Raw genomic sequence first — 24,562 nt, forward strand, 5'->3', positions numbered from 1 at the left:
CCTCCCTGGATTATTCTGAAGCAAATGTCATGTCATGTCATCATATCATGTTTTTTGTTTTTTTTTCAGACAGAGTCTCGCTTTGTTGCCTAGGCTAGAGTAAGTGCCATGGCGTCAGCCTAGCTCACAGCACCCTCAAATTCCTGGACTCAAGCAATCTTTCTGCTTCAGCCTCCCGAGTAGCTGGGACTACAGGCGTGCACCACCATGCCTGGCTAATTTTTTCTATATATATTAGTTGGCCAATTAATTTATTTCTATTTATAGTAGAGACAGGGTCTCGCTCTTGCTCAGACTGGTTTCGAACTCCTGACCTCGAGCAATCCAACCACCCCGGCCTCCCAGAGAGCTAGGATTACAGGCGTGAGCCACCGCGCCCAGCCATCATATCACGTTCATCCATAAAGATTTCAGTCTGCCTCCTGAGTCCTTTTTACGTGATAGGTTCCTCCTCCTTGTAATTTACTTGGTGAAGAAGCTGGGTCACTTATCTCATACAATTTCTCACAGTTTGAATTTTGGTGATTGCACCCAGCAGTATCATGTAATGTGTTCCCTGTCCTCGATATGTCCTATAAACCTATAGTTGGATTTAGAGTAGTTGGTCACATTTAGGTTAGTGACTTTGGCAAGACTACTTCAGGACTGATGTTTTTCACCAGAAGACACCTAATATCTGGTATTTGTATTTTGACAGTTGTTGGTGATCAAAGTCCCAGTCCATTAATTTATTAGAGGTTGCAAAATGGTGATATTTTTTTTTATTTTTTTTATTTTTTTTATTTATTTTTTTTTTTTTGAGACAGAGTCTCGCTTTATTGCCCAGGCTAGAGTGAGTGCCGTGGCGTCAGCCTAGCTCACAGCAACCTCAAACTCCTGGGCTCGAGTGATCCTTCTGCCTCAGCCTCCCAGGTAGCTGGGACTACAGGCATGTGCCACCATGCCCGGCTAATTTTTTATATATATATCAGTTGGCCAATTAATTTCTTTCTATTTATAGTAGAGACGGGGTCTCGCTCTTGCTCAGGCTGGTTTTGAACTCCTGACCTTGAGCAATCCGCCCGCCTCGGCCTCCCAAGAGCTAGGATTACAGGCGTGAGCCACAGCGCCCGGCCTAAAATGGTGATATTTTAATCCTCTATTCCTTCTTTGTTGAATAGTTGTAATACATTTAAAATAGATTTCCCTGATCACCTATGTAGTTGACCTACAATATATTTATCATCGGAAAGGTAAGATAATTGCTTCTTTCTCTTTATTTATCAATTTTCAAAATAGTGAATGGATCCTTAGCACCCACCAAAGATGACCAACAGATTTAATTTTTAAAAATTATTGCTATGAATTCATAGTTTTAAACGTATTTGATGAGTTTCCATATATTGCAGTTATAATTCTTACTTCAGTTCAAATTATCCTATCGTTGGTTAGTGGGAGCCTCTTCCAGTTGACTCCTGAGTCTTTTTGATATCACTCTATTGTATTCAATAGATTTTTGACTATCTGGTATATAATATGATGTTCCAGGCTCATTTTTTTTTTTTTTTTTTTTTGAGACAGAGTCTCGCTCTGTTGCCCTGGCTAGAGTGCTGTGGCCTCAGCCTAGCTCACAGCAACCTCAAACTCCTGGGCTCAAGCGATCTTCCTGCCTCAGCCTCCCAAGTAGCTGGGACTACAGGCATAGGCTAATTTTTTCTATATATTTTTTAGTTGTCCAGCTAATTTCTTTCTATTGTTTTAGTAGAGATGGGGTCTCACTCTTGATCAAGCTGGTCTGGAACTCTTGAGCTCAAACGATCCTCCTGCCTCAGCCTCCCAGAGTGCTAGGATTATAGGCATGAGCCACCATACCTGGCCCCAGTTTTTAAAACAACCAACATAATTACTCATTGCTTTATCCCACGGCGCACACAGTACAGTCTTGGAATAACAATACCAACACTATTATATTTCACATTTCATTACTAAAAATAGTGTTAGATATTTTGTTAGGTTTTTTGTTTGGTTTGAGTTTGGTTGTTAGGGGATATCCCATTAGGGATGTGCAGTCAGATTCCTGAGTTTTAAGGTCATTTGCTGTGTCTCACTGTGTAATTGGGCCACCAACTTAAACACGTTTACTGGTTTCATTTTGTCAAATCTCATTTTGTTTTATGATTTTTTAAAATACTCTATTTACAAACTTTCAAAAGAAATCTATAAAACAAGGAATATTAAAAGTATGGCTCCTCTCCCAATCCTCTCACTCTGTTCGCTCTCTCCTCCCACAATATACACAGTATATTCGTATTTCCCTCCCCAGTGGAGGAAGTAATAATTCCTCCACAAAATTATTATGTGTTTTCACACACAATAATTTTCTTCACCTGGCTTCTTACAACACTGCATCCTGGTCATCACACCATAGCAATATAGAAATACTCATTTCCTCTTCCGGCTGCACAGCACTCCATTGTGTGTATGAATCCCAGGTTATAATGTTTACTCATTCATTAACTGAGTTATTCCCAGTCTTTTGCTGGTACCGATAGTGTTGCAACAAATAGCCTTATCTTTTTTTTTTTTTTTTTTTTGAGACAGAGTCTCGCTTTGTTGCCCAGGCTAGAGTGAGTGCCGTGGCATCAGCCTAGCTCACAGCAACCTCAAACTCCTGGGCTCAAGCAATCCTCCTGCCTCAGCCTCCAGAGTAGCTGGAACTACAGGCATGTGCCACCATGCCCAGCTGATTTTTTCTATATATATTAGTTGGCCAATTAGTTTCTTTCTATTTATAATAGAGACGGGGGGTCTCACTCTTGCTCAGGCTGGTTTCGAACTCCTGACCTCCAGCAATCCTCCCGCCTCAGCCTCCCAGAGTGCTAAGATTGCAGGCATGTGCCACCATGCCCGGCCTAGCCTTGCCTTTATTAATTAATTTTTGAATTATTCACTGTGTGTCTTTAGGATGGATTCCTAGAAGTGAAATCTCTGGGTCAAAGGGTAAATGTCTATGTACAATTGCTAGATATTGCCACATTCCTCACCACACTCCGCAATAAACTTATTTCGGTTCTGTAAGGGATTAAAACTGTGACCATACAATGAAGAGATTGGGGTGGAGGGAAAAAAAACAGGGACTTCCCTGAAGGGCTGACATCAGCCTCTCTGTAGGCGGGAACCACCTGAACAGGTGGTTTGTTCACTTGCTGCTGAGAAGATTAGGGAGGGCCACTTCCCAAATCCTCACAGAGAGGAGGGAGTGCCACTTCCCTTCCCGGAGCCTGTTGCAGCAGCCTGACTCACCAGCTCCTTGCAAGAAGGCAGTGGATGTGTTAAGCAAAATCAGCCTCGTAAACTAAAAAGTGGGAAATAATCTAGCAACTTATTACTATCAAAGTTCAGTCAGTTCTTACCCTCAGGAAACCAAAGTGCCATCATCACCAGGAGATGGTGCCAGGTGGGCTGCAGTAGCACATTGCAGAGGACGACCCAGATAGGGTAGGGCTGGCCACCTCCTCAGCTGGGAAGGTGGCAGGCCACGTTTTTCAGCCCTGCCTTTTCTGCTTCTGATAACACCAAAGATCTCTGAGAGGTCCCTGATAGCAGAGCAAATAGCTTCTATTTCGAATGTCCTCCACAGCAGGGTGTGCCCCATCTGCCCCAGGCACTGTCTGCTGAAGCGCAGATCCACCAGCTCCTTTCCCCAGCCCTGAGCCAGCATGCTGAAGGCACCTCTCTGATGTCTCCGCCAGACTGGGCCACTGTCTGCCTTGGGTTGTCACCACGCATTGCAAAACTTTGCTTTGCATACAAGGCTATACATTTCCTTCTTTTTGTTTTGTTTTGTTTTGTATTTTATTATTTTTTTATTTCAGCATATTATGGAGGTATAACTGTTAAGGTTACGTATATTGCCCATGCCTCCCCTCCCCCGATGGAGTCAGAGCTTCAAGCGTGACCATCCCCCAAATGTTGCACATCTCACTCATTGGGTTTGTATATACCCATCCCCTCCTCCCCCCTCCCACCTGCCTCACACACGATAGACCATACATGTCCTGAAGATGGGAGGGTCCTGTCTGGATCACCAACATGATCCCCAAGGTGCCTAGTGTTGACATTCAACAACTGGTCACAATTGGTGTAACTAGAACTAGGGTAGCCCTAAAATGGGAACCTCTTCCAGGGCTTTTGTGAAGATTTACAGATGCATAGTTGTGACATGAAACCCTTTGTAAAGTATAAAGTTAAATACAGCTGCTCCCTTAATCAATGGAAAACCCATCATCAATGGAAAATATTGGGCAGCGTCTGCCCAGTTATTTTTAGTATTAGAGTAAGTCCTTGATAAATGTTTAACGAATGAGTAAACAAATAATGGTGTGAAAAAAATGTATGTTGTGAATAAGTGTCCCAGGTGTTTAGATTAATGTCCGGGGTGGGGAGAAGGGAGACTGGAGATGATAGGATTTGCATATGCTGGCATACGGGAGTGGAGAACATTTTCTAGGAAGGGAGCTATTATGTAAGCCTTGAGTTCAGTAACAGGCACTATTTATTTGCTGCAACGTCCTGGCCAGATGAGTCCTATGAGGAAGTTGTGGGAAACAGGGTCCAAAGGTAGTTCTTGTCACTAAATGATAGCTGACACCATTCAAGTGTCACTTGGTGCTGGGAAGTGAGCTTAGTGCTTTACTTGGGTGACCTTATTTAATCCTCCAGATACCCCCGGGAGGTGATTACCATTATCATTCTCAACTGATAGATCAGGAATTTGAGACAGCAAGGTTAATGAATTTACCTGCAGGCTAGTGAGAGCCAAACCATTAAAGAACCTTTAATGCCAAACTTGGAATTTGAACTCTCACAGGCAGAGGGGAGCCACTGAAGAGTCTGGAGCAGAGGAGTGATGTGGTAATATTGGTGCTTTCCAGAAAAGCTATGTGGTATAGTAATTAGGAGTTTGGACTTTGGTACCAAACTACCTGTTGTTTTATTTTTTATTTTTTTTTTTATTTTTTTGAGACAGAGTCTCGCTTTGTTGTCCAGGCTAGAGTGAGTGCCGTGGCATCAGCCTAGCTCACAGCAACCTCAAACTCCTGGGCTTGAGTGATCCTTCTGCCTCAGCCTCCCGAGTAGCTGGGACTACAGGCATGCGCCACCATGCCCGGCTAATTTTTTTTTTTTTTTATATATATCAGTTGGCCAATTAATTTCTTTCTATTTATAGTAGAGACGGGGTCTCGCTCTTGCTCAGGCTGGTTTTGAACTCCTGACCTTGAGCAATCCACCCGCCTCGGCCTCCCAAGAGCTAGGATTACAGGCGTGAGCCACAGCGCCCGGCCTACCTGTTGTTTTAAAAATCCCAGTTTGGTACCATGGAGTTCTACTCAGCCACAAAAAACAATGATGATCTACAAGCACTTCTTGTATCATCCTGGATGGAGCTGGAGCCCATTCTACTAGTGAAGTATCCCAAGAATGGAAAAACAAGCACCACATGTACTCACCAGCAAATTAGTTTTAACTGATCAACACTTAAGTGCACATATAGTAGTAACATTCATCAGGTGTCGGGCAGATGGGAGGGGGGAGGAGGCAGTGGGTATGTATACACACACCTAATGGGTGCAGTGTGCACTGTCTGGGGGATGGACAGGCTTGAAGCTCTGACTTGGGTAGGGCAAAGGCAATCTATGTAACTTTTTTTTTTTGAGACAAGTCTCACTTTGTTGCCCAGGCTAGAGTGAGTGCCATGGCGTCAGCCTAGCTCACAGCAACCTCAAACTCCTGGGCTCAAGCAATCCTCCTGCCTCAGCCTTCCCAGTAGCTGGGACTACAGGCATTCGCCAATATGCCCAGCTAATTTTTTCTATATATATTTTAGTTGGCCAATTCATTTCTTTCTATTTATAGTAGAGATGGGGTCTAGCTCTTGCTCAGGCTGGTTTTGAATTCCTGACCCCCAGCAATCCACCCACCTCGGCCTCCTAGAGTGCTAGGATTACAGGCGTGAGCCACCGCGCCCGGCCTGTAACTTAAACATTTCTACCTCTGTACTGTGCTGAAATAAAAAAAGAAATCCCAGTTTGGGGCCGGGCCAGGTGACTCACACCTGTAATTCTAGCGCTCTGGGAGGCCAAGACGGGCCGATTGCTTAAGGTCAGGAGTTTAAGACCAACCTGAGCAATAGTGAGACCCCGTCTCTACTATAAATAGAAAGAAATTAGCTGGACAACTAAAAATATATATAGAAAAAAATTAGCCAGGCATGGTGGTGCATGCCTGTAGTCACAGCTACTGGGGAGGCTGAGGCAAGAGGATCCATTGAGCCCCCAGGAGTTTGAGGTTGATGTGAGCTAGGGTGACACCATAGCCCTCTAGCCCAGGGTGACAGAGCAAGACTCTTTCTCAAAAAAAAATAAAAAAAAATGCCTATTAAAATATAAAAATCCCAGTTCTGCTACTTGCTAGCTGTGTGATCTTAGACATATTATTTTGCTGCTCTGTGTAGCAGTTTCCTTATCTACTAAACGGGAGAAATAAAGGCATCTATGACACATAGATGCACATAAATAAAGGCATCTATGGAGAACACAGAACAGTGATGCCACGTAAGTGTATGACGACTATAGCTATTACTAATAGGTTAGCTATTTAGCAGGTGGCCTGGAGAGAGGTCAGTGGCAGGGAGGCCAGCAGGAGACATGGATAGAGCAGCACTGCCTAGGGTGGTGGCAACTGGAATAGAGAGTACAATTTTTTTTTTAGACAGGGTCTCGCTCTGTCATCTGGGCTAGAGTGCAATGGTGTCATCACAGCTCACTGCAACCTCCAACTCCTGGGCTCAAGTGAGTCTCCCACCTCAGCCTCCTGAATAGCTGGGACTATAGGCATGTACCACCACACCTGGGCTAATTTTTCTACTTTTTGAAGAGCTGGGGTCTCAGCTCTTGCTCAGGCTGGTCTTGAACTCCTGGCCTCAAGCAATCCTCCTGAATCAGCCTCCCAGAATGTTAGGATTACAGGTATGAGCCACCTGCCTGGCTGAGAGTAAGATATTTTAAAGTAGGATTCAATAGGAATCATTAACTGCAAACGTGGGATAAGAAGAATGGTTAAGAATGATTTTCAAATTTCCAGTATTACTAAGTGGGAAGGAAAAGAGCTAGTTTGGGGTGGAAAGACCACCCTTTGGGAAGGATTGTGTGTATGGGTTGGGGCTATCAAGAGGACCGTGGGTTCTGCTGCCAGCTCTGCTACCAGCTGGCTGTGTCTCTTTACCAAAAGCAAGAGCCTCAGTTTACCCCTCCGTCGAATGAAGAAGCTTTTACACTTGCAATCTCAAAATTCTCTCCCAACTCAGATATTCCCCAAATTTACCTGGGTCACCTTATAGCACCTGGAAAAGAGGATGGTGCTGACAGCTTGGCTCTTGGGAGCCTTTTTGAGGGTCAGGTGCAGGTGATGAGAGGAGGCAGCGACATAAGCAGAAGAGGCCTCCCCTTTTCTTTCTTCGTGCTCCCTTAAATGCCGTACCTCAGGCCCTGCGATGGCCCCTCAGCCAGGCTCTCCAAAACAGCCTCTGCCACGTGGATCCTCGCCCTTCTCAGGTTCTGGGAACTGGTGTCAGAGAAAGTCAAATGCAATGTTTATTTGATTTAGCTGCACTTTCTTCCACGTGATTGGTTCCTGACTTGTGCTTTGTGTTTCTACCAGGTTAGAGAAGAAAGGGAAGGTTGTTTTGAAAAGTTCACTATCCTTGACACTGGATCAGAGACAGAGAGACAGTGAAACCAGAACCCTAGGCAGGCGGTGGCAGCAGTCCAGCAGAGCTCATGTTTACCCAGAGGGTTCACCTGGGGGAGCACAGCACCTTGCCGGGTGTGTGGCCTGGTCCTGGCCTGAGGCCAGTGCTTAGTGCCCTGCACACAGGACTGCCTGTAGGAGAGTGGGCAGATACTCTTCTGTGAAGAGGAGCAGTTTGAAGTAGAGTTTCACATAAAATAAAACAGAATGACAAAGCCAAGGCTGAATAATGCACATGGTGAATGCATGCCAATCAGCCTAGGTGGAAACAAACACCTGGGAGGACTTTTTCAAAAAAGTAAACTACCAGTTCCACAAACAACACAGCAGAATAGTAGCACAAAGGGAGGTGCCCTCTCTCCCTTGCTTTTAGCTGGCACCTGTGCCTAGACCATTTCCCTGTGACAACATTTAGAAAATAAACTCAGGGATTAAAAATTAATTCTAAAATATAGTGATTGATACTCATTCTAAAAACCTTAATTGGCTCTCAGACTTAGTAGAGGAAATAGTAACCTTAAACAGGCTTCTTTCAGCTCACACAGAGTTGTCACTGTCACTCCTGTCAGTAAACTTCTATTGGGAGCCGAGCATAGTGGTGTGTGCCTGTAGTCCCAGATAGTAGAGGATCAGGCTTGAGCCCAGGAGTTCAAGTCCAGCCTGGGCAACACAGTGAGACCCAATCTCTAAATAAATAACAATTGGGCATTTTTGTATTAAATAAGATCCTGTTTTTCAAAATATTTTATATTCTTTAAAGGCACTGTGCAGGCCAGACATAGTGGCTTACACCTTTGATTCCATCAATTTGGGAGGTCAGGATGGGAGGATCATTTGAATCAAGGAGTTTGAGGCTGCAGTGAGCTATGTGATTGCACCACTGCACTCCAGCCTGGATGACAGAATGAGATGCTGTCTCAAAAAAAAAAAAAAAGAAAGAAAGAAAAGAAAAAAAAAGCACCATGTAAAGATATTAATGTGTTTGGTAGATCCATAGACTCCAAAAATATCTTGTCCTACATTGTACAGATAGGGAAACAATAGCACCAGGCTCTGATTCAAGGATTCAAGGAGATGTGAAATGCAAGTAATTGATAATCTAGCTAAAGAGAAAGAGAATATTGAGAAATTAAACCCATAATTTAATTCTTGCTTCACTTGAAGAACATGTCCTGGTGCCTCTGAGAGTGAACTGGTGACCCAGGATCTCAAATCTTCCAAGCAAGTTTGAAGAGGCAGTAGCAAAACCTGAAAGAGAAGAGAAGAGAGCACAGGAGTGACTGGATCTAGAAGTCACTCCCTGGATCCAATAGCAGGCTGCTGAAGACGGTCAGTGACTGAGACCCTGACACAAGGTGCAGGCTCCAGAGCAAGGTGGCATCCGAGGAAACCTAAGCATCAAGGTGCTTGCCCCTGTAGAAGACCACAGTGCAAGGGCACCTGGGGCAGCATCTTTCATACTCTCATTCACTCACGTTTATTTATTTATGTATTTATTCTACCGATACGTAATAGATGTATGTATTTCCAGGGCACATGTGATAATTTAATATTGTAATATATAATTTTTTTTTTTTTTTTTTTTTTTTTTTTTTTTTTTTTTTGAGACAGAGTCTCGCTTGTTGCCCAGGCTAGAGTGAGTGCCATGGCATCAGCCTAGCTCACAGCAACCTCAAACTCCTGGGCTCGAGTGATCCTTCTGCCTCAGCCTCCCGGGTAGCTGGGACTACAGGCATGCGCCACCATGCCCGGCTAATTTTTTATATATATATCAGTTGGCCAATTAATTTCTTTCTATTTATAGTAGAGACGGGGTCTCGCTCAGGCTCAGGCTGGTTTTGAACTCCTGACCTTGAGCAATCCACCCGCCTCGGCCTCCCAAGAGCTAGGATTACAGGCGTGAGCCACAGCGCCCGGCCCTGTAATATATAATTTAATTTGTAGAGATCAAATCAGTGTTATTGGGATAATTGTTTTTTCTTTATGCTAGAAACATTTGAATTATTCTATTTTCTTGCTATGCTGTCCAGGCTGGAGTGTAGTGGCTATTCACAGGCACCATGTTAGTGCACAGCAGCCTCAAACTCTTGAGCTCAAGCAATCCTCCTGCCTCAGCCTCCCGAGTAGCTGGGACTACAGGCACTTGCCCAGCTTTACTCACATTTATGAAGCACTTCCATTGTTTCGTGCTACAGAATCCCGGCACAGAGAGCAGACAGGAGTTCACGGAGGCTGGCTGTCAGCGTGGGGGACAGTCAAGACTAGTGGTAAAAGGGGTAAGGGGAGAAACAGGAGACACATTTACACTTTGTGAGTGGAACGAGAGTCATTCATCCCACAACAAACATCTACCAAGCAACTTCTGTATGCCAGGAAAGTTCTAGACATGGGGAGGAGAGTGGGACAAAATGCCCTGGTAGACATTACATTCTAGTGCGGAGGGGGGATATAGACAATAAGTAAACTACTGTCTGTAATATGGCAAGTGGTGAATAATGTTATGGAGAAAAATAAAAATAAACGAGGATGGAGCAAAGAGCCCAAAGGGGAAGGGGTTGCAACTGTAGTGTGGTGAGCAAGGCCTCAGTGAGGGGGTGATGTTTAGGCAAAGACTTGAACGACGGAGGGGAGCAAGCCATGGGGCTATCTGGTGCAGGCACAGGGCACTGCATGTGCAAAGGCCCTGAGGTGGGGGAGAACCTGGAGCATACACACCTACAGTGAAAAGTCACTAGCAAAACACACGTGGTGTTTAGTTGCCACAGGCAACTTTTTCTTCTCTGACATTTAGCCTCGATTTCTGGTGAAATTTAGCAATGAATACCCACACCCACACTTGTAGATCCGATAGACCATCTCCGTAAATACTAGGCAGGGTCTCCCAGCTTAAAAGCTGCAGTGACTGTTTGTGGGACCCACCACAAAGCCCCCCCATAGTGGGCTCAATACTATGGGTTCACCTTAGCTTCACTATCACACTCAGAACAAGGTGAAACCCACTCGGCTGAGAGCAAAGGTGAGAATTTTAGAGACACACGTCTGCATCACGTGCTTGTTGTTTTCTGATTTGCTTGGCTCTGAAAACTTAGCTTTTGGGGTTTACACTTAATCCCAACACACCTGAATTGATGCCTCGTAATTATGCCTGTGATGTAGTAAATCAACACCCTATTAGGAAGTCATTCAACTATTAAATATTTAGGAACTTATTACAAGAGAATTGCAACACGTAAGCCCTCAGGCAGGAAGAGATGCTGCTAATCTGTCTTGTGAGCAGAGCAGCACTAGCTGACACTTTGCAAAACAGGGCTGAGCTACCGGTCACATGCCCATTCATGTATTACATCAAACCAAAATTGTAAGCCCTTTTAAATAACTGTAAAACATCTAGTATAACCACCCCATCAAACTTTCCTACCTAATTCTTTTGCCTCTTTGAGGTCTCCTTTTTTTTTTTTTTTTTTTTGAGACAGAGTCTCGCTTTGTTGCCCAGGCTAGAGTGAGTGCCATGGCATCAGCCTAGCTCACAGCAACCTCAAACTCCTGGGCTCAAGCAATCCTGCTGCCTCAGCCTCCCGAATAGCTGGGACTACAGGCATGCATCACCATGCCTGGCTAATTTTTTTTCTATATATATTAATTGGCCTATTAATTTTTTTCTGTTTATAGTAGAGACGGGGGTCTCGATCTTGCTCAGGCTGGTTTCGAACTCCTGACCTTGAGCAATCTGCCTGCCTCAGCCTCTCAGAGTTCTTTGAGGTCTCCTTTATCATGACTTAAGCTGAAATTATGTCCTTATTTGCACAGAGAGAACATTCTTTTATTTAGCAAAAATTTTCAGTATTGAGTACTTTCTCTGCATCAGGGACTGCTGTAGGCACTTGGGATACATCAGTGTATAATACAAAGATCTTTGCCCTTGTGGAGTTTATATTCAAATGGGGAAAAATGACAATAAATAAAAAGCATGACAGGCCAGGTGAGGTGGCTCATGCCTGTAAATCTCTGTAAGCACTCTGGGAGGCCGAGGCAGGTGATTACTCAAGGTCAGGAGTTAGAAACCAGCCTGAGCAAGAACGAAACCCTGTCTCTACTAAAAAAAAATAAAAACTTTCTGTGGAACCAGGGCACTAAAAAAAATAAAAAAAAAAAAATAAAAAAAAAAATAAAAATTAATTGGCCAACTAAAAATATATAGAAACAATTAGCCGGGCATATTGGCACATGCCTGTAGTCCCAGCTACTTGGGAGGCTGAAGCAGGAGGATCACTTGAGCCCAGGAGTTTGAGGTTGCTGTGAGCTAGGCTGACACCATGGCACTCTAGCCCAGGCAACAGAGTGAGACTCTTGTCTTGAAAAAAAAAAAAAAGCATGACAAACAAGAAATTGCTTAGGGTAGTAGACAGTGACAGGTAATATGGGGAATATAAGCAGTAGGACCGAATATTGTTTCGGGTCGGGAGAGGGAGTTGTGGTACTTAATTGAGTGTTCGGAACAAGTCACACAGAGAAGGTGAGACCTGAGCAGACTTGACAAGGATGGGACAGTTAGCCAAGCACGTCTTGGGAGGAATAGCCCTACAAAGAGAGAGACCAGCCAAAGCCAAGGCCATAAGGTGGCACGTGCTTGCTAGCTTGCTATATCAGAACCCAAAGAAGATGGTATAGCAAGTGAGGAGCCAGCCCAGGTAGGATAGGAGGAGGGGATGTCAGAGAAGGAAGTGGAGAGGGGAAGTAGATCAGGCAATACTTTGTAGCCTTCGAACGAACTCTACTGGCTTTTCCAGTTTATATAGGAACTGGAAGAAGTCAAGCAACTGGACAGACAGAGTTGGTTCTTTGAATAAGCAGAGTGGAGACCTGGGAATCAGGAGACCTGGACTTTGCTTTTCCGTCATCCACTAAGTTAATTGCCTGACCTTGGACAAGGCCTATTTCAGAGCTTCTCTCCAGGGTTGAACTAGATTATTCTTATGGCGCTTTTCAATGTTAAGAGCCCATGACAGGCCGGGCGTAGTGGCTCACGCCTGTAATCCTAGCAATCTGGGAGGCTGAAGCGGGCAGATTGCTCCAGATCAGGAGTTCGAAACCAGACTGAGCAAGAGCTCAGAGACCAGGCTGAGCAAGAGACCCCGTCTCTACTATAAATAAAAAGAAATTAATTGGCCCACTAATATATATAGAAAAAATTAGCCGGGCATGGTGGCGCATGCCTGTAGTCCCAGCTACTCGGGAGGCTGAGGCAGGAGAATCGTTTGAGTCCAGGAGTTTGAGGTTGCTGTGAGCTAGGCTGGTGCCACGGCACTCACTCTAGCCTGGGCAACAAAGTGAGACTCTGTCTCAAAAAAAAAAAAAAAGAGCCTATGACTTTAGGCAGCTGTCTCCAACGTGATTTGAACAGCAGGGAAATGAATGTTTTGCAGTCCAAAAACCTCACACATCTGCAACCACCAGACCTAAAATCCCAGACAAGCCTCAAGGCATCAGCATTTCTGGAGTCTTGGGACCCCTTGGAAAAAAGTCTGACAAGAACTACAGAATCTCTGAGATTCCTCACTCATTCAAGTCTGCTCAGGTCCTACCTTCTCTGTGTGACTTGTCCTGACCACCCCATTTAGTACCACAACTCCCTCCCCTGACCCCCAACAATACTCAGTCCTACTGCTTATATTTCCCATAGAACGTAGGATTCTCTGTGTTTTCCCTGAGAAACATAGAGCTAACATGCACACAGAAGTTGCTAATGTTGTAGGGAGTTCACAGAGTCCTTGAAGCACAACCATAGACCCCCAACTTCTCCCCAAGGTGAGCCATGGGCCACTGATTCAGAATCCCTGCATTAAGGACGCTTGTTAATTCCCCCCGAACTTTCTATTATGAAAATGTTTCATGCATTTAGAAACATTGAAGATTAGCACAACAAACTCCTGTACATCTTACCTTTAAATTTTTTTTTTTTTTTTTTTTGAGACAGAGTCTCGCTTTGTTGTCCAGGCTAGAGTGAGTGCCGTGGCGTCAGCCTAGCTCACAGCAACCTCAAACTCCTGGGCTCCAGTGATCCTTCTGCCTCAGCCTCCCGAGTAGCTGGGACTACAGGCATGCGCCACTATGCCCGGCTAATTTTTTCTATATATATCAGTTGGCCAATTAATTTCTTTCTATTTATAGTAGAGACGGGGTCTCGCTCTTGCTCAGGCTGGTTTCGAACTCCTGACCTTGAGCAATCCGCCCGCCTCGGCCTCCCAAGAGCTAGGATTACAGGCGTGAGCCACAGCGCCCGGCCCTAAATTTTTTTTTTTGAGACAGAGTCTCACTTTGTTGCCCAGGCTAGAGTGAGTGCCATGACGTCAGCCTAGCTCACAGCAACCTCAAACTCCTGGGCTCAAGCAATCCTCCTGCCTCAGCCTCCTGAGTAGCTGGGACTACAGGAATGCGCCACCATGCCCAGCTAATTTATTCTATATATATATTAGTTGGCCAATTAATTTCTTTTAATTTTATAGTAGAGACGGGGTCTCGCTCTTTCTCAGGCTGGTTTCGAACTCCTGACCTTGAGCAATCCGCCCGCCTTAGCCTCCCAGAGTGCTAAGATTACAGGCATGAGCCACCACGCCCGGCCTAAATTTTTTTAAATGTTAATATTTTACTATATTTACTTTATCTATCAGCCATCTTTGTTTTGTTATTGTTGACCCATTTGAAAGTTACAAATATCATGACACTTTATCCAAATATACTTTTAGCATATAAATATTTTACTATATTTACTTTATCTATCAGTCATCTTTGTTTTGTTATTGTTGACTCATTTGAAAGTTACAAATATCATGACACTCTATCCCAATATACTTTTAGCATATATATCTTAAGAATAAGAACAATTCCCTATTATACCACAAGCCTATTATCACATTTAAGAAAATTGAAACTTGTTAACATAAATAACAATCAGAGAGTTTAGGTGTGGGTCGCTGCAATGAGAATACACATGCATAGTAAACTATGTGTGTATTTAGGGGAGGTAAAGAAAGGCAAAGATTTTTAAAGGAAAAATGAGGAGGATCTCATAATTATTTTGAAATAATTTTCCTTGGCTACAAAGATCAGTAACAAGAGTGACACCCATCCGAGAATTGGACAGGCAGTTGCCGGGCAGATGTCCTCATAGAAGTATTTTTTGTGTAATGCTGCAACAATGGCCTTTGTGCAAGCTGCTGGTTTTTGCAGTCTTTTGTGATAGTTTTTGTTATTGGGCACTTATGCATGAGAACCCTCTCTTCATAGCCTTCTTTGACTCTATTTGTCAGGGATTTTTTTTTTAAACAGAGGCGATTCCATTTTGATTCTTATAACTTTCACAAATTGATTTCACAGTTTTATATGCAGTCATATTCTAATTCCTTTTATTCTAAGAATTCCTATTATATATTTCCAGGATCCAATCAGAGTTCAAATATTGCATTTGGTTATGTTTTGCTAGTCTGTTTTATTCCGAGACAGTCTCTCCATGGTTTTTGTCTTTTGACTATTTGTTTTCATGATAATAACTCTTAGGAAGAGTTCAGACCAGTTGTCTTATACAACCTTCTCACTTCTGGATTTGATGGATTGTTTCCTACTTGTGTCCTGTAACTCATTTCTCTACCCCTGGCATTCCCTGTGAACAGGATACCCAAAGGAAATTTGTGAGTTTGAATTAGATTTAAAGTACAATGTAATCTGGGAAGGAGTAATCCCTCTGCTAGTGATTGACTCTGTTAAACACTGGTTGTGGGCACTTTAGAAGACTGTCTTTGGCTTTATAGGACTCCGCCCTTAGGGAGGATCACCTAGGGAAGGACAGAGGGTTATATAGAGATAGAGAGACAGAGGCACTTCCTAGCCGTGAGAGGAACAACACTGAATTTGTGTAGTACTGAAATTAAACTGATAAGAACAGATAACCACACTTGATCTTAGCCAAAAGGCCGAGAATCGATAGTACTGAAATTGATCGTTTTTATTTTGTGGCCCTCAATGTCCTTGTTTAAAAATTGGAATAATATAGGCCAGGCGCGGTGGCTCACGCCTGTAATCCTAGCTCTTGGGAGGCCGAGGCGGGCGGATTGCTCAAGGTCAGGAGTTCAAAACCAGCCTGAGCAAGAGCAAGACCCCATCTCTACTATAAATAGAAAGAAATTAATTGGCCAACTGATATATATAAAAAATTAGCCGGGTGTGGTGGCGCATGCCTGTAGTCCCAGCTACTAGGGAGGCTGAGGCAGAAGGATCGCTCGAGCCCAGGAGTTTGAGGTTGCTGTGAGCTAGGCTGACGCCACGGCACTCACTCTAGCCTGGACAACAAAGTGAGACTCTGTCTCAAAAAAAAAAAAAAAAAAAAATTGGAATAATAATTATTTCATTTTTAATGGATCATTGGGCTCAAATGAGATAATAGAACAGAAAGTGCTTTTTATGTAAACTAAGATGGAAGCAGCTCTGGTTTAGTGGCTGTAACCAAGTGCAGATATGCCTTTAATTCATCTCATGTAAGTGAGCAAAGTGTGAATCTATATATCTTTGTCTATCTATCATCTACCTACCTACCTACCTACCTACCTACATAGCTGTCATGATGAATTTCTTTTTTTTTTTTTTTTTGAGACAGAGTCTCTGTTGCCTGAGCTGGAGTGCCGTGGCGTCAGCCTAGCTCACAGCAACCTCCAACTCCTGGGCTCAAGCGATCCTGCTGCCTCAGCCTCCTTGCACCACCATGCATGGCTAATTATATATATATATATATTTTTTTAGTTGTCCAGCTAATTTCTTTCTATTTATTTATTTATTTGAGACAGAGTCTTGCTTTGTTGCCCAGGCTAGAGTGAGTGCTGTGGCGTCAGCCTAGCTCACAGCAACCTCAAACTCCTGGGCTCAAGCAATCCTCCTGCCTCAGCCTCCTGAGTAGCTGGGACTACAGGCATGCACCATCATGCCCGGCTAATTTTTTTGTGTATATATATATATATATATATATTAGTTGTCAAATTAATTTCTTTCTGTTTATAGTAGAGACGGGGGTCTCGCTCTTGCTCAGGCTGGTTTTAAACTCCTGACCTCAAGCAATCCACCGGCCTCAGCCTCCCAGAGTGCTAGGATTACAGGCTTGAGCCACCTTGCCTGGCCTCTATTTTTTAGTAGAGGTGGAGGGTCTCACTCTTGCTCAGGCTGGTCTCGAACTCCTGACCTCGATTGATCCTCCTGCCTCGGCCTCTCAGAGTGCTAGGTTTACAAGCATGAGCCACAGTGACCGGCCACGCCTTCCTTTCTAATTTTGCTACTTTTATTTGCCTTTTTGACTAATTACCCTGGCCAGAACCTCTAGTACACTATGGAATAGAAGTCATGAGAGTAAACATTCTTTTTTTTTTTTTTTTTTTTTTTTTTTGAGACAGAGTCTCACTTTGTTGCCCAGGCTAGAGTGAGTGCCGTGGCATTAGCCTGGCTCACAGCAACCTCAATCTCCGGGGCTCAGCGATCCTTCTGCCTCAGCCTCCCGAGTAGCTGGGACTATAGGCATGTGCCACCATGCCCGGCTAATTTTTTCTATATATATCAGTTGGCCAATTAATTTCTTTCTATTTATAGTAGAGACGAGGTCTCATTCTTGCTCAGGCTGGTTTCGAACTCCTGACCTTGAGCAATCCGCCCCCCTCGGCCTCTCAAAGTGCTAGGATTACAGGCGTGAGCCACCACGCCTGGCCCTAGAGAGCAAACATTCTTATTTTGTTCCTGATCTTAAAGGAGAAAGCTTCCAGTCTTTTGCAATTATATATGATGTTAGATGAGGGTTTTTGATAGATGGCCTTTATCAAGTTAAAAAAGTTCCCTTCTATTCCTACTATTCCTATTTTCAATCATAAAAGGGTATTCGATTTTTTTTTTTTTTTTTTTTTGAGACAGAGTCTCTCTTTGTTGCCCAGGCTAGAGTGAGTGCCGTGGCATCAGCCTAGCTCACAGCAACCTCAAACTCCTGGGCTCAAGCGATCCTCCTGCCTCAGCCTCCCGAGTAGCTGGGACTACAGGCATGCGCCACCATGCCCGGCTAATTTTTATATATATATATCAGTTGGCCAATTAGTTTCTTTCTATTTATAGTAGAGACGGGGTCTCGCTTTTGCTCAGGCTGGTTTTGAACTCCTGACCTTGAGCAATCCGCCCGCCTCGGCCTCCCAGAGAGCTAGGATTACAGGCGTGAGCCACCGCGCCCGGCCTCGATTTTATTAAATACTTTTTTTGCATCTATTGATAGGATCCTTTGTTTTTTTTTCCTTAATTCTATTAATATGGTTTATTATATTTATTGATTTTCATATGTAAACCAGCTTTACATTTCTGGAATAAATCCCACTTGGTCATGGTATAAAATCCTTTTCATATGTTGCTGGACTTGGTTTGCTAATAGTTTGTTAATATTTATGTCTATATTTATAAGGGTCTTTATAAATATAGGGTCTTTTTTTTTTTAACAGACTTAATTTCACTTATTTTTCTCATATAAAAATGCTATGTGGTAGCCACAGCTGGAGCCTGGGTCCTCTGCACAGAGACTCTGGTGTGGGTCTTGACAAGATGGCCGGTGAATTCCTGGTAGGGAGACTTGGTGAATACTGTCTCTTTCCAAAGGTCAGGAGTCAGATAGCTATAGGTCTTGGAGATGGCATCGAAGGTGGCCTTTGCGAAGTTGCCCAGGGTGGCAGTGCAACCCCTGGCTGAAGTGTAGCAGTCATCGATACCAGCCATCATCAGCAGCTTCTTGGGCACAGGGGCTGAGACAATGCCAGTTCCTCTAGGGGCAGGGATGAGACGCACCAGCACAGAGCCACAGCGGCCTGTCACCTTGCAAGGAACAGTGTGGGGCTTGCCGATCTTGTTCCCCCAGTAGCCTCTCCGCACGGGGACTATGGAGAGCTTGGCCAAGATGATGGCCCCTCGGATGGCAGTGGCTACCTCCTTGGAGCACTTGACACCTAGACCAACGTGGCCATTGTAGTCCCCAATGGCAACAAACGCCTTGAACCTGGTCCGCTGGCCTGCGCGGGTCTGCTTTTGCACTGGCATGATCTTCAAAACCTCATCTTTGAGAGACGCTCCCAGGAAAAAATCAATGATCTCAGACTCCTTGATAGGCAAGGAGAACAGATAGATCTCCTCCAGGGATTTGATCTTCATGTCCTTAACCAGGTGGCCCAGCTTGGTCACGGGCATCCACTCCTTGTCCTCGGCCTTGCCTCCGCAAGCTCCGCAACCTCGGCCCGGGCCCCGACCATGCCCGCGCCCAGGGCCAAGAATGCCGCTGCGGAAGCCTCCACGGAAGCCACAGCGGCCTCCCATTCCAGGGCCCCCGGGGCCTCCGGGCCCTCCCACTGCACCGGCGTGATCCACCATTTGGTGTTTTCCCAGAGAAGCTAAATATAGGGTCTTTATAAATATAAGGGTGTTTAAAAATAAATGGTCTTTAGCTTTTTTAAAATATATACACTTTTATTTATTTAAAATAAAACCTCTTCAAGTCTGTCACTTGCCTGAGAAAAAAAAAAAAAAAAAAAAAAAAAAATAAAACCTCAAACTCCTGGGTTCAAGTGATCCTTCTGCTTCAGCCTCCAGAGTAGCTGGGACTACAGGCATGCGCCACCATCCCTGGCTAATTTTTTCTCTATATATTAGTGGGCCAATTAATTTCTTTCTATTTATAGTAGAGATGGTCTCGCTCTTGCTCAGGCTGGTTTCCAACGCCTGACCTGGAGCAATCCTCTGGGATTACAGGTGTCAGTCACCACACCTGCCTAGCTTTCTTTTTTTACAACAGGGTCTCACTTTGTCACCCAGGCTGGAGTGCAGTGGTGTCATCATAGTTCACTGCAACTTCAAACTCCTGGGCTAAAGCGATCCTCCTGCCTCAGCCTCCCAGGTAGCTGGGACTACAAGCATACACCACCATACCTGGCTAATTTATTTTTTAATATATATATATATATATAGTTATCCAGCTAATTTCTTTCTATTTTTTTAGTAGAGATGGGGGTCTCGCTCAGGCTGGTCTCGAACTCTGAGCTCAAAGGATCCTCCTGCCTCAGCCTCCCAGAGTGCTGGGATTACAAGGTATGAACCACCATGCCCGGACCTTCAGTGGTCTTTTTATGTGTCAACTTTTCTAGGTTATATCCCCAGTTATTCAAACACTAATTTAGGTGTTACTGTGAAGGTATTTTGTAGATGTGATTAAATTCCTAAGGGAGAATACTCTTGATGATCTGGGTGGGCCTAATCTAACCACTTCAAAGGCCTTGAGAACAGAATTGAGGCTTCCCTGAAGAAATTCCAGTCTGTCCTTCCTTATGCCTGCTGGGCAGATTTCAGATTTGCCTAGCTAGCCATGGCAATCATGTAGGCACTTCCTTGTAATAAATCTCTTATCTTTCTACTGATTCTATTTCTCTGGTTGAAAGCTGACTTTTTTTTTTTTTTTTTTTTTGAGACAGAGTCTCGATTTGTTGCCCAGGCTAGAGTGAGTGCCGTGGCGTCAGCCTACCTCACAGCAACCTCAAACTCCTGGGCTCAAGCGATCCTCCTGCCTCAGCCTCCCAAGTAGCTGGGACTACAGGCATGCGCCACCATGCCCGGCTAATTTTTTCTATATATATATTAGTTGGCCAATTAATTTCTTTCTATTTATAGTAGAGGCGGGGTCTCGCTCTTGCTCAGGCTGGTTTCGAACTCCTGAACTCGAGCAATCCGCCCGCCTCAGCCTCCCAGAGAGCTAGGACTACAGGCGTGAGCCACCACGCCCGGCCTGAAAGCTGACTTTTACAAGGAGAGCCAAGGTGACTGGAAAAAAAATAGTAAGACTTTTAAACTTCCTTCTCCAGCATTTACTAAGGCTATAGGTTAATTGATTAAATATTTCTTGAGTGGCTACTGCCTGCTGGTTACTATTCTAGTTGCTGGGCTATAGATTCAACAAGATAGAGAAAGTTCCTGCCTTCATGGGGGTTACATATCAACAATAACATTTACTGACCACCTACTACTACTGGTGTCCCTTGGTATCCACAGGGGATTGGCTCCAGGGCCCTTTTACACAGCAAAATCCCCAAATGCTCAAGTACCTCATATAAAATGGCATAATATTTGCATATAACCTACGAACATCCTCTTGTATACTTTAATGTCTACAATACTTATAATACATAATGCAATATAAATACTAGGTAAAGAGTTACTATCCTGCATTTTTAAAATTTGTATTACATTTGACCCTTGAACAACACAGTTTGAACTGCATGAGTCCACTTATACAAAGATTTTTTTCAATAAATACATTGGAAAACTTTCTGAAGATTTGTGACAATTTGAAAAAACTTGCAGATGAACTACATAGCCCAAAAATATATATATAAAAAAAAAAAAAGAAAAACATTAGGTATCTCATGAATGGCATGAAAATATATGTAGATACTAGTCTACATGTTCTTCAACTATTTGTTATTGGTAAGGCTTCTGGTCAACAGTAGGCTATTGGCCGGCGAGGTGACTCACGCCTGTAATCCTAGCACTCTGGGAGGCCGAGGCAGGCGGATTGCTCAAGGTCAGGAGTTCGAAACCAGCCTGAGCAAGAGCTAGACCCCCGTCTCTACTATAAATAGAAAGAAATTAATTGGCCAACTAATACATATAGAAAAAATTAGCCGGGCATGGTGGCGCATGCCTGTAGTCCCAGCTACCCGGGAGGCTGAGGCAGAAGGATCACTCGAGCCCAGGAGTTTGAGGTTGCTGTGAGCTAGGCTGACGCCACGGCACTCACTCTAGCCTGGGCAACAAAGCGAGACTCTGTCTCAAAAAAAAAAAAAAAAAAAATTAAAGTAGGCCGGGTGTGGTGGCTCACGTCTATAATCCTAGGACTTTGGGAGGATCGAGGTGGGAGGATTGCTCGTGGTCAGCAGTTTGAGACTCCATCTCTACTAAAAATAGAAAGACATTAGCTGGACAACTAAAAAAAAAAAAATGTAGAAAAAATTAGCCGGGCATGGTGGCACATGCCTGTAGTCCCAGCTACTCGGGAGGCTGAGGCGGGAGGATCGCTTGAGCCCAGGAGTTGGAGGTTGCTGTGAGCTAGGCTGATGCCATGGCACCCTAGCCTGGGCAAGAAAGTGAGACTCAGTCTCAAAAACAAAAAAAAAAAAAGAAACTAGAGTTATACATTTATTTAAAGATACCCTAAATAAATCATATTAGCTTAATTTATAAAAGTAACTTTTCATAAAGCACCAAGAGGTTTCACGTTGGTTGTCTTTGCTGGTAATGTGAGCTATTAAGTGTATTTAAGCAGTATAGTGACAGAGAAACCTGGAAATAGTAAGATGTTTCTGGTGTGCTCCGCCTTAACGTCTTGTTCTCCTTCATTTTGTGGCTGCAGCTGTTGTGGAATTTGCAACTTCGAGCTGTTTGGACTCTGATTCCTAGCTGAATTAGATTGCAGGTGGAGGTGTGTTTTGGCCTGACTCACTTTTGAAATGCTTATGAAAGAAATTCTTTGGCAATGGGACTTCCGGAGCTGACAATTGGTATTGCCTTCATTTAGGAATTCTAGTGAGGCATCTTTGCTTTGAGAAAAAAAAAACCAAAATAAGAGCAAATGCATTCTTTCTTTTTCTGTTTTTTCAACTACCATAAGGGTGCAACTGTCTTCAGCAAACAGAAGATAACAAACAGCCTTCTGGAGATCTTGAAACTGACTCGTGGTTTATAGTGCAGTGACAATCTACCTACCTGTGTGGGGCAATCAGGCAACCTAGAAACGTTCCACTGAGCAATTCTTTCTGGTGCCAGGAGCCCAGAGCAAAAACTCAGTTGGCCACTTGTAGCTGGGCTTGTTCAGAGTCTGCTTTAGAAGCCAGAACTGCCAGCTCTGAAAATAGGTCACAAGTGACTGGCAGTCCCTGAGAAGCTCACAGGAAGTAGCTGCAAAGGTCAGGGGAAGTTTTTAACGACTATGCAGGAGGCCAGGGAAGGACAGGCTTTGAGGAGCTTCTGGCATCTGAAACAGGCACTTGGAGGAGCTGCCTCCGAGACAGAAGGACAGGTGTGGAGATGTGAGGCCGATGTCTCAGTTCCGTAAAATAAATAAAATTTGCACAGCGGACTGTGCAAAAAGCCCATCTCTATAAAGAGGAATCATCTTGTAGGACTCAGGGGATGATCGTGAGGGATTTACAGCATTAACTGTAGAAACCTAATACAATATTCCTAAGAGGAAAGTCAGGATTGAGATAAATAATCTCTGAGTTAATTCCAACTTTGAGATGTTGGGATCCTAAGAAGTCAGACACATATTTCTTTTTTATTTTGTGTGTGTGTGTGTATATATATATATATATATATATATATATATATATTTAGTTGACTTCTTTCTTTCTTTCTTTTTTTTTTTTTTTTTTTGAGACAGAGTCTCGCTTTCTTGCCTAGGCTAGAGTGAGTGCCGTGGCGTCAGCCTAGCTCACAGCAACCTCAAACTCCTGGGCTCAAGCAATCCTACTGCCTCAGCCTCCCAAGTTGCTGGGACTACAGGCACGAGCCACCATGCCCGGCTAATTTTTTATATATATATATTAGTTGGCCAATTGATTTCTTTCTATTTTTATAGTAGAGACGGGGTCTCGCTCAGGCTGGTTTTGAACTCCTGACCTTGAGCAATCCGCCCGCCTTGGCCTCCCAGAGTGCTAGGATTACAAGCGTGAGCCACCGCGCCCGGCCTCTCTCTCTTTCTTTCTTTCTTTCTTTCTTTCTTTCTTTCTTTCTTTCTTTCTTTCTTTCTTTCTTTCTTTCTTTCTTTCTTTCTTTCTTTCTTTCTTTCTTTCTTTCTTTCTTTCCTTCCTTCCTTTCCTTTCCTTTTCCTTCCTTCCTTCCTTCCTTCCTTCCTTCCTTCCTTCCTTCCTTCCTTCCTTCCTTCCTTCCTTCCTTCCTTCCTTCCTTCCTTCCTTCCTTCCTTTCTTTTCTTTCTTTCTTTCTTTTCTTGACAGTGTCTTGCTTTGTTGCCCAGACTAGAGTGAGTGCCGTGGCGTCAGCCTAGCTCACAGCAACCTCAAACTCCTGGGCTCAAGCGATCCTTCTGCCTCAGCCTCCCGAGTAGCTGGGACTACAGGCATGCGCCACCATGCCAGGCTAATTTTTTCTATATATATTAGTTGGCCAATTATTTCTTTCTATTTTTATAGTAGAGACGGGGTCTCGCTCTTGGTCAGGCTGGCTTCGAACTCCTGACCTCAAGCAATCCGCCTGCCTCGCCCTCCCAGAGAGTTAGGATTACAGGCGTGAGCCACCTCGCCCAGACACACATTTCTATGAATACAATTTTCATGGATCATTTGTTACTGAAGTTTATACCTATGCTTGAGAATGCTGTTCACTGACAATTGTTAGAGTACAAATGTTAAAGTATAGTTAGAATCTTTTTTTCCCCCCCTGAGGGCAAAGAAACAGAATCTTGATGTTATTTTCCACTTGTCTTATTGGCCCGCCAACACAGTTTTGGAACCAGCTTGACCCGAGGACTATCAGGCTCAAACAATAATCAATGTCTCACCCCATATAAACTGGCAGGATACCATAGAGCAGGGGTCAGCACACTTTTTCTCTAAAGGGCCAGGTAGTAAATATTTTGCAGCTTTGTGGGCCCTATGTCACACTACTCAACTCGGCTGGCTGTTGAAACCCGAAGGCAGGCAGACAATCATGTAAA

The 24,562-nt window shown here is 44.0% G+C and overlaps 2 pseudogenes; both read right to left on the minus strand.

Moving 5' to 3' along the window:
- Positions 1 to 15,629: 15,629 nt before the first annotated feature.
- LOC142874857 (uncharacterized) lies at positions 15,630 to 15,767 on the minus strand (annotated as a pseudogene).
- Positions 15,768 to 18,314: 2,547 nt separating this feature from the next.
- On the minus strand, positions 18,315 to 19,226 carry LOC105879748 (small ribosomal subunit protein uS5 pseudogene; annotated as a pseudogene).
- Between the last annotated feature and the right edge of the window lie 5,336 nt (positions 19,227 to 24,562).

The sequence above is a fragment of the Microcebus murinus genome, chromosome 1, assembly GCF_040939455.1.
Source record: "Microcebus murinus isolate Inina chromosome 1, M.murinus_Inina_mat1.0, whole genome shotgun sequence".
Lineage (NCBI taxonomy): Eukaryota > Metazoa > Chordata > Mammalia > Primates > Cheirogaleidae > Microcebus > Microcebus murinus.